Raw genomic sequence first — 6,000 nt, 5'->3', positions numbered from 1 at the left:
TTTTTTCCCGCGGGGGGGGGGGGGGGGGGGGGGTTCATGGGAGCTGGAAGAAAAAAAAATAAAAATAAAAAATACTCACGTGATCGCATGGCGCCGTGTCCCTCCTCTCCTCCATTCACACTGACTGCTGGGCGTGACGTCATCAAGTCACGCCTGTCAGTCAGTGAGGAGCGCCGCAGCCAGCAGGAAGAAAGAAGACAGAAGAGGAGACAGAAGAGCAGAAAAGAAAAGAAAGAAGTTGACAAAAGGTAAGTAAAGAAACGGAGAGGCAAGGGGAGGAAAACAGGGAGGGACAGTACTATAAAGAAAGGGGACAGAGAAACAGAGGAGGAAAAAAAGGAGAGAGCCACAGAGTAATAAAAAAAAAAGTGGGAGAGAGGAACAGAGGAGGAAAAAAAGGAGAGAGCCACAGAGGAATAAAAAAAAATTGGGGAGAGAGGAACAGAGGAGGGAAAAAAAGTGGGAGAGAGGAACAGAGGAGGAAAAAAAAGTGGGAGAGAGGAACAGAGGAGGAAAAAAAGGAGAGAGCCACAGGGGAATAAAAAAAAATTGGGGAGAGAGGAACAGAGGAGGGAAAAAAAGTGGGAGAGAGGAACAGAGGAGGAAAAAAAAGTGGGAGAGAGGAACAGAGGAGGAAAAACAGGAGAGAGCCACAGGGGAATAAAAAAAAATTGGGGAGAGAGGAACAGAGGAGGGAAAAAAAGTGGGAGAGAGGAACAGAGGAGGAAAAAAAGGAGAGAGCCACAGAGGAATAAAAAAAAATTGGGGAGAGAGGAACAGAGGAGGGAAAAAAAGTGTGAGAGAGGAACAGAGGAGGGAAAAAAAGTGGGAGAGAGGAACAGAGGAGGAAAAAAAAGTGGGAGAGAGGAACAGAGGAGGAAAAAAAAGTGGGAGAGAGGAACAGAGGAGGAAAAAAGTGGGAGAGAGGAACAGAGGAATAAAAAAAGTGGGAGAGAGGCACAAAGTAAAAAAGAAGGGGGAAAAGCAGCATGGAGGTCGCAGTGTGAGCATAAGGGGGTACAGTGTAGTTGTGATGAAGGGGCACAGTATTGTGTGTGTGATGGCACAGGGGGCTTGTTGCAATGTAGTGTGTGTGAGGTAGGTGGCGGCTAATTAATGGGCGCTATTTTGTTTGTAGGGTGATGGTGAGGCAATTTAATAGTAGGGACTATTAATTTAAGATGGGGTGGTTTGGGGGCTATTGAATCTTGGGGTGAGTTTAGGGAGAATGAGGTCTATTTATTAAATGTGACTATGAATTATTTAATGGCAGTGATGGTTGCGGGAAATAGGTATTGCTGGGGCTGTTTGCAGGAAGTGAAATAGGTTTATTTATTAAATGTAAATAGTATTATTTTAATGTTGGGGCTGGAGGAAGGCCTAATTATTAATCGTGGGTGCTATTGATTTAACGCCGGGGCTGGCTGTAATTTTCTAAATGTAGCCATTTTTTTTTCAAAATAGGTCCTTCAACATTTCTGGATCCGGACAAGCCACAACTAAAGAAACCAGCAGCCACAGGTGGAGAAAGTGAGAAGAACAGGTAGGAGAGAGCAGCACAGTGTGTGAAATGTTGTGATTCTAGTAGGGACAATACCAATTTTTGGTGAATGTTGTGCCCAATGTAAGGTGTAGGCCAAGACTGAACTGTTTGTGTACACACTGCATTGTTTGTATACTACACTGTGGTGGTAGATGTCCTGAAAGTCAGGAGTGCTTGAACATATGTGACGCTCCGGCGAATTGAGAGCCTAGTGGTTTTTATGTTAGCCACGCCCCAATGGCACGTTTGCCACGCCCCAAAATGCATGACCACACCTCCCAAAATTTTTGCACCGCCGTTTGGCTAGCTACGCCCCTGAATGCATGACCATACATCTAAATTTTTTTGCGCCGCCGTAAGGCGGCGCAAAAAAATTTTAGGGCTTATTTGACTATGAGGGGGGCCCCATGAATTTGTTGTACCCGGGCCCTGAATTCTTCGTGGCAGCCCTGCGTACTAGTATGTTTTTGGAGTGTGGGAGGAAACCGGAGTACCCAGAGGAAACCCACTCAAACACGGGAAGAACATACAAAGTTCACACAGATAAGACCATGGTTAGGAATCGAACTCAGGACCCCAGTGCTGTGAGAATATAAGGAGTATGTATCTTAACCACCCCTTAGACGGACAAGGGACTACACAATGCACCACAAAATGTGAAATTTGGATTGTTTGATGGTAGAGGAAAATAAATTGGTGTAAGTTGATTTAGAAGATAAAGAGGTCTTAGCAAAGGTTTATATTGGTTTCTGTTCATTTGGGGTTGTCAGGATTATGCATAATGGATAAATTAGATTTTGGGTCTCTCCTGGAAATAACAGGATACATTAGTTTGTGGTCACAATGTTTTTGTTGTTGAAGATTTTTGGTACCTATAGAAGTGGAAAATTACAAAACTAGTAACAATTAATAGTGGCTTTACAAAGATAATCTTTTTGCATTTAAACTTAATAATGTCTCATATAAACAGACTAATCCTCTAAGTAATTATATTTAATCCCATATAAATAGCATAAGTCACAGAACAAGCCTAGTGGTATATTTCATTGGTTGAATTAATTGCAGTAATCTTGAAGGGAAAAAAATGCCCTTTTCATTTTTGCTTGTTCTCATATCAAATGCAGATAAATTATAAAGATAGTTAACTAATTATGATACCAAAGTAAAGTCTTATCTGACCCAGAAAAACAATATAAAATCTACTTAGGTACAGTAAAAAAATAAAAGTTATTCATTTGAATCCAACACAGCAAGGTGCAGGATGAACAATCACTGGCAATAAAAGGGTTATTGCATAATAAGTTTCTTTTTATTCTAAAGCAATGTCTTTTTCAGCTTCTGAATACATTTTTATAATAAATGGTTTCGATTTTGTCCCTTCATGTTTTATTGGCATGCCCAGCAAATTTACATCACAGTGTGAAATGTACCCTATTTACAATCTCACTCCAAAATACCAACACACTTAGGAGCTGAGACTCCATAATGACCAAAGTTTTGTCAACAATTTAGTGACCTGAATCTGTGTATCATCTTGTATTTCCGTTAATGATTAATGGATTGCAATCACACAGACATTATCAAAACAGTATCCCATAAACACCCCCATCATTTCCTTCCAGGATTGTATAAGGCTGAGAAAATAATAAGGTTTGTTAGGAATATAAATCTGATAGAATACCTATTCTACATAGATTCTTAAATTAGCATCATAGACTTTACACTTTGTAACTAATGCTTGGTGTTTGGCATATTGATTGTGTACCTCTGACATCCCGTTCTATATATCAAATGCATTTAGAGTATATATGCCAAGAGCAGCAACAGGAATACAATTACACATATTTTCCTTGGAAACATCGGTCTTACATCGGAATTAATGTATTTAGGATCTGAAACATTTCTTATATTAATTCTATCTTATGACATATATTGATTGCAAACTAAGTGCAAAGTGGTTTCATGTTCTGTGATATTTACAAATATGACAAACTTCAGTAAAAAAATAGTACTATATATGAATAATACATTTACAAACACTAAAGACAATGGGCCTGATTTTGAGTTAGGAGCAAAGCAAAGAAAAGGAGCAACTTTGCACCTCGCCAAGTCATGCTACAATGCAAGGGGTACAAATTGACTTATTTTTTGTATACTGGCTGTTTTTTTCATGTAGAACACAAATACTTGATAGCTTTATTTTTACACTGAAATTAAAGTTGATCTATGCCGTATCTCAACTTTGAATCTTTTTAAATTTACCTCCCCCTCTAATGCAACATGGTTTTGCCCAGGTGCAAATTTGCTCCTTTTCTTTGCTTTGCTCATAACTCAAAATCAGACACTATGTGGTTAAATTTACTGTCAAGGTTCCACACAGACCATGATTTTTGCTAACAATGTGAGCATATTAGATCTTACACTAAACAGGGCTACAGAGAATAATCTTGGGTCCTAGTATGCTGATTCTTGGGGGCTTCCTTTGTACCAACCCCATACCCTCTTGACGACCCTGACATACATTAGGGTGTTCAAAAAATATTGTAATTGGGGGCGTGGCTTGGACGCCATACTGTGTGGACATGGACTTTAGGGGCTCTGAAATTCGGCCATAAGTTGGGCATTGATTGCAAAGATTTGCCACCAAGTTCTGGCTCCTGTCTGGCATCTGGGAGGCCACTGTGCACCTGAGGCTGGTGTTGGGATCCCCGGCTCTATAGCAAGTGAGATCCGTCCGTTTCCGAGTGCCTCGCTGCCTGGTCTCCTCCCGGCACTGTAGCCAAATAACCTGCTCCTTGTTCGTGGGACTCACCTGGAGGCCAAATCACCCAGCGGGTGTCACCTCCTCTGCACCTCTGGATCTGCAGAGCCCCAGCAAAGAGAGGCCTACTTCCGGTTTTGAGCCTCGGTCTCTGGTGAAGCCGGGAGCCTCAGTGCTTCACTTCCGGTGGGAGCGTGGAGTACTGGCGATGGTTTTGACGATTCCCATATACTCCACCTCACTACAATTATCATCTTGGCAATGTGTTTCTGGGTTTGCCTTCAGGTTAGTGGAGGGACCGCATACCAGTACTACCATTGTTCAATTAACAAGCCAAACTGAAGATATTCTACACTCTACAGCGTCATTGTAAGCTGACCAACTTGATTCTGGGCACATAAAATATTAATGCTCTGGACCTTTGCTACAAGCTTGGTGGCCTGCTTGAAATTTGATCTTGTACATAGTGGGCTGCAAAATACTTATATTCCAAAGCTGAGACTCTTATACCACCTGGCTATACTGCAATATTTAACAACTTCTTACCTTAACCAAATCTTGGGTCTGCTGCGAGGTCTCCTGGTTGGGAAGGTTGAAGGCCTTCAAGATGCTTTTGTTGTCAAAAATGATGTACTTATTTCGAACAATACCTGCAATCATTCCTAAACTACTGTTTGACAAACTGCATTCGATTACGATTACATATGTTTGGAAACTTAAACCCCCTATTATAACTAGCTCCCAGATGAGTTTACCTAAAAAACAAGGTGGTCTAGCCTTAACAGATTTACATAAATACCATGAGGCTTGTCTAGTCTCTCAACTCCATGATTGGTCCCTGCCCCTGGGCCAGAAACCATGGGTCGACCTGGAAAAGGCACTTAATTTAGAGTTCCCACTGGCAGACTTGATCTGGGTCTCTAAAGCCTGGCGACCAATGTCTGTTCATCTTCCACGATTAACTAGAGACTCCCTAGTAGTGTGGGACAGATTATAGGCGGCTAACCATGATCTTAAAGTTCCTACTAAAAATATCTCACTAGCATCTATCGCCAGACACATCTCAGATTTAAACCTTAACCTTTGGATACTAAATGGGCACATAGCTCTCTCAGATTTATTAGAGGGACAGAGTTTGCTTTCTTTCACACAATTTGGGAAAAGTTCCACCTCCCGGCTCGAGAATTCTACAAATTCTTACAGCTTAGACAATGGTTCACAGCCCTCCCCAGGTATGGCTTAGTCGTGTCCCCTCCCCCGGCCCTGATCCACATGAAGTAGACAAAAGGAACAAACAGGGCTCGCATTACCTTTTGGTATCACTACCTTCTCCCATCCCAGTCAGAAACTAAGACTAGAATTCAGTTGCAATGGGAAGCTGATCTTTGCATTTTCTTAACTAACAAGCAATGGGAAACGCATTTCGAAGGTCAAAATGTATGAAATACACAGAAATGATGTTAAAATTAATCTACAGGTTGTACCTCACCCCGACCCATCTCCATAAAATGTGGCCTTCTCAGTTGAAACTCTGTTGGAGACAATGTAGTATTCCAGGTGACATAATGCATGTGTTTTGAAATTGTACTCTCATACAGTCATTTTGGGTGCAAATTTTTGAGCTAGCTAATAAAGTCACCACCCAGACTCTTACCCCTGCCCCTGAAGTTGCATTGTTGCATCACTTTCCTCCGCA

Source organism: Mixophyes fleayi, chromosome 2, assembly GCF_038048845.1.
Source record: "Mixophyes fleayi isolate aMixFle1 chromosome 2, aMixFle1.hap1, whole genome shotgun sequence".
In the NCBI taxonomy this organism is placed as follows: domain Eukaryota; kingdom Metazoa; phylum Chordata; class Amphibia; order Anura; family Limnodynastidae; genus Mixophyes; species Mixophyes fleayi.
Note: the sequence above shows the minus strand (reverse complement) of the source record.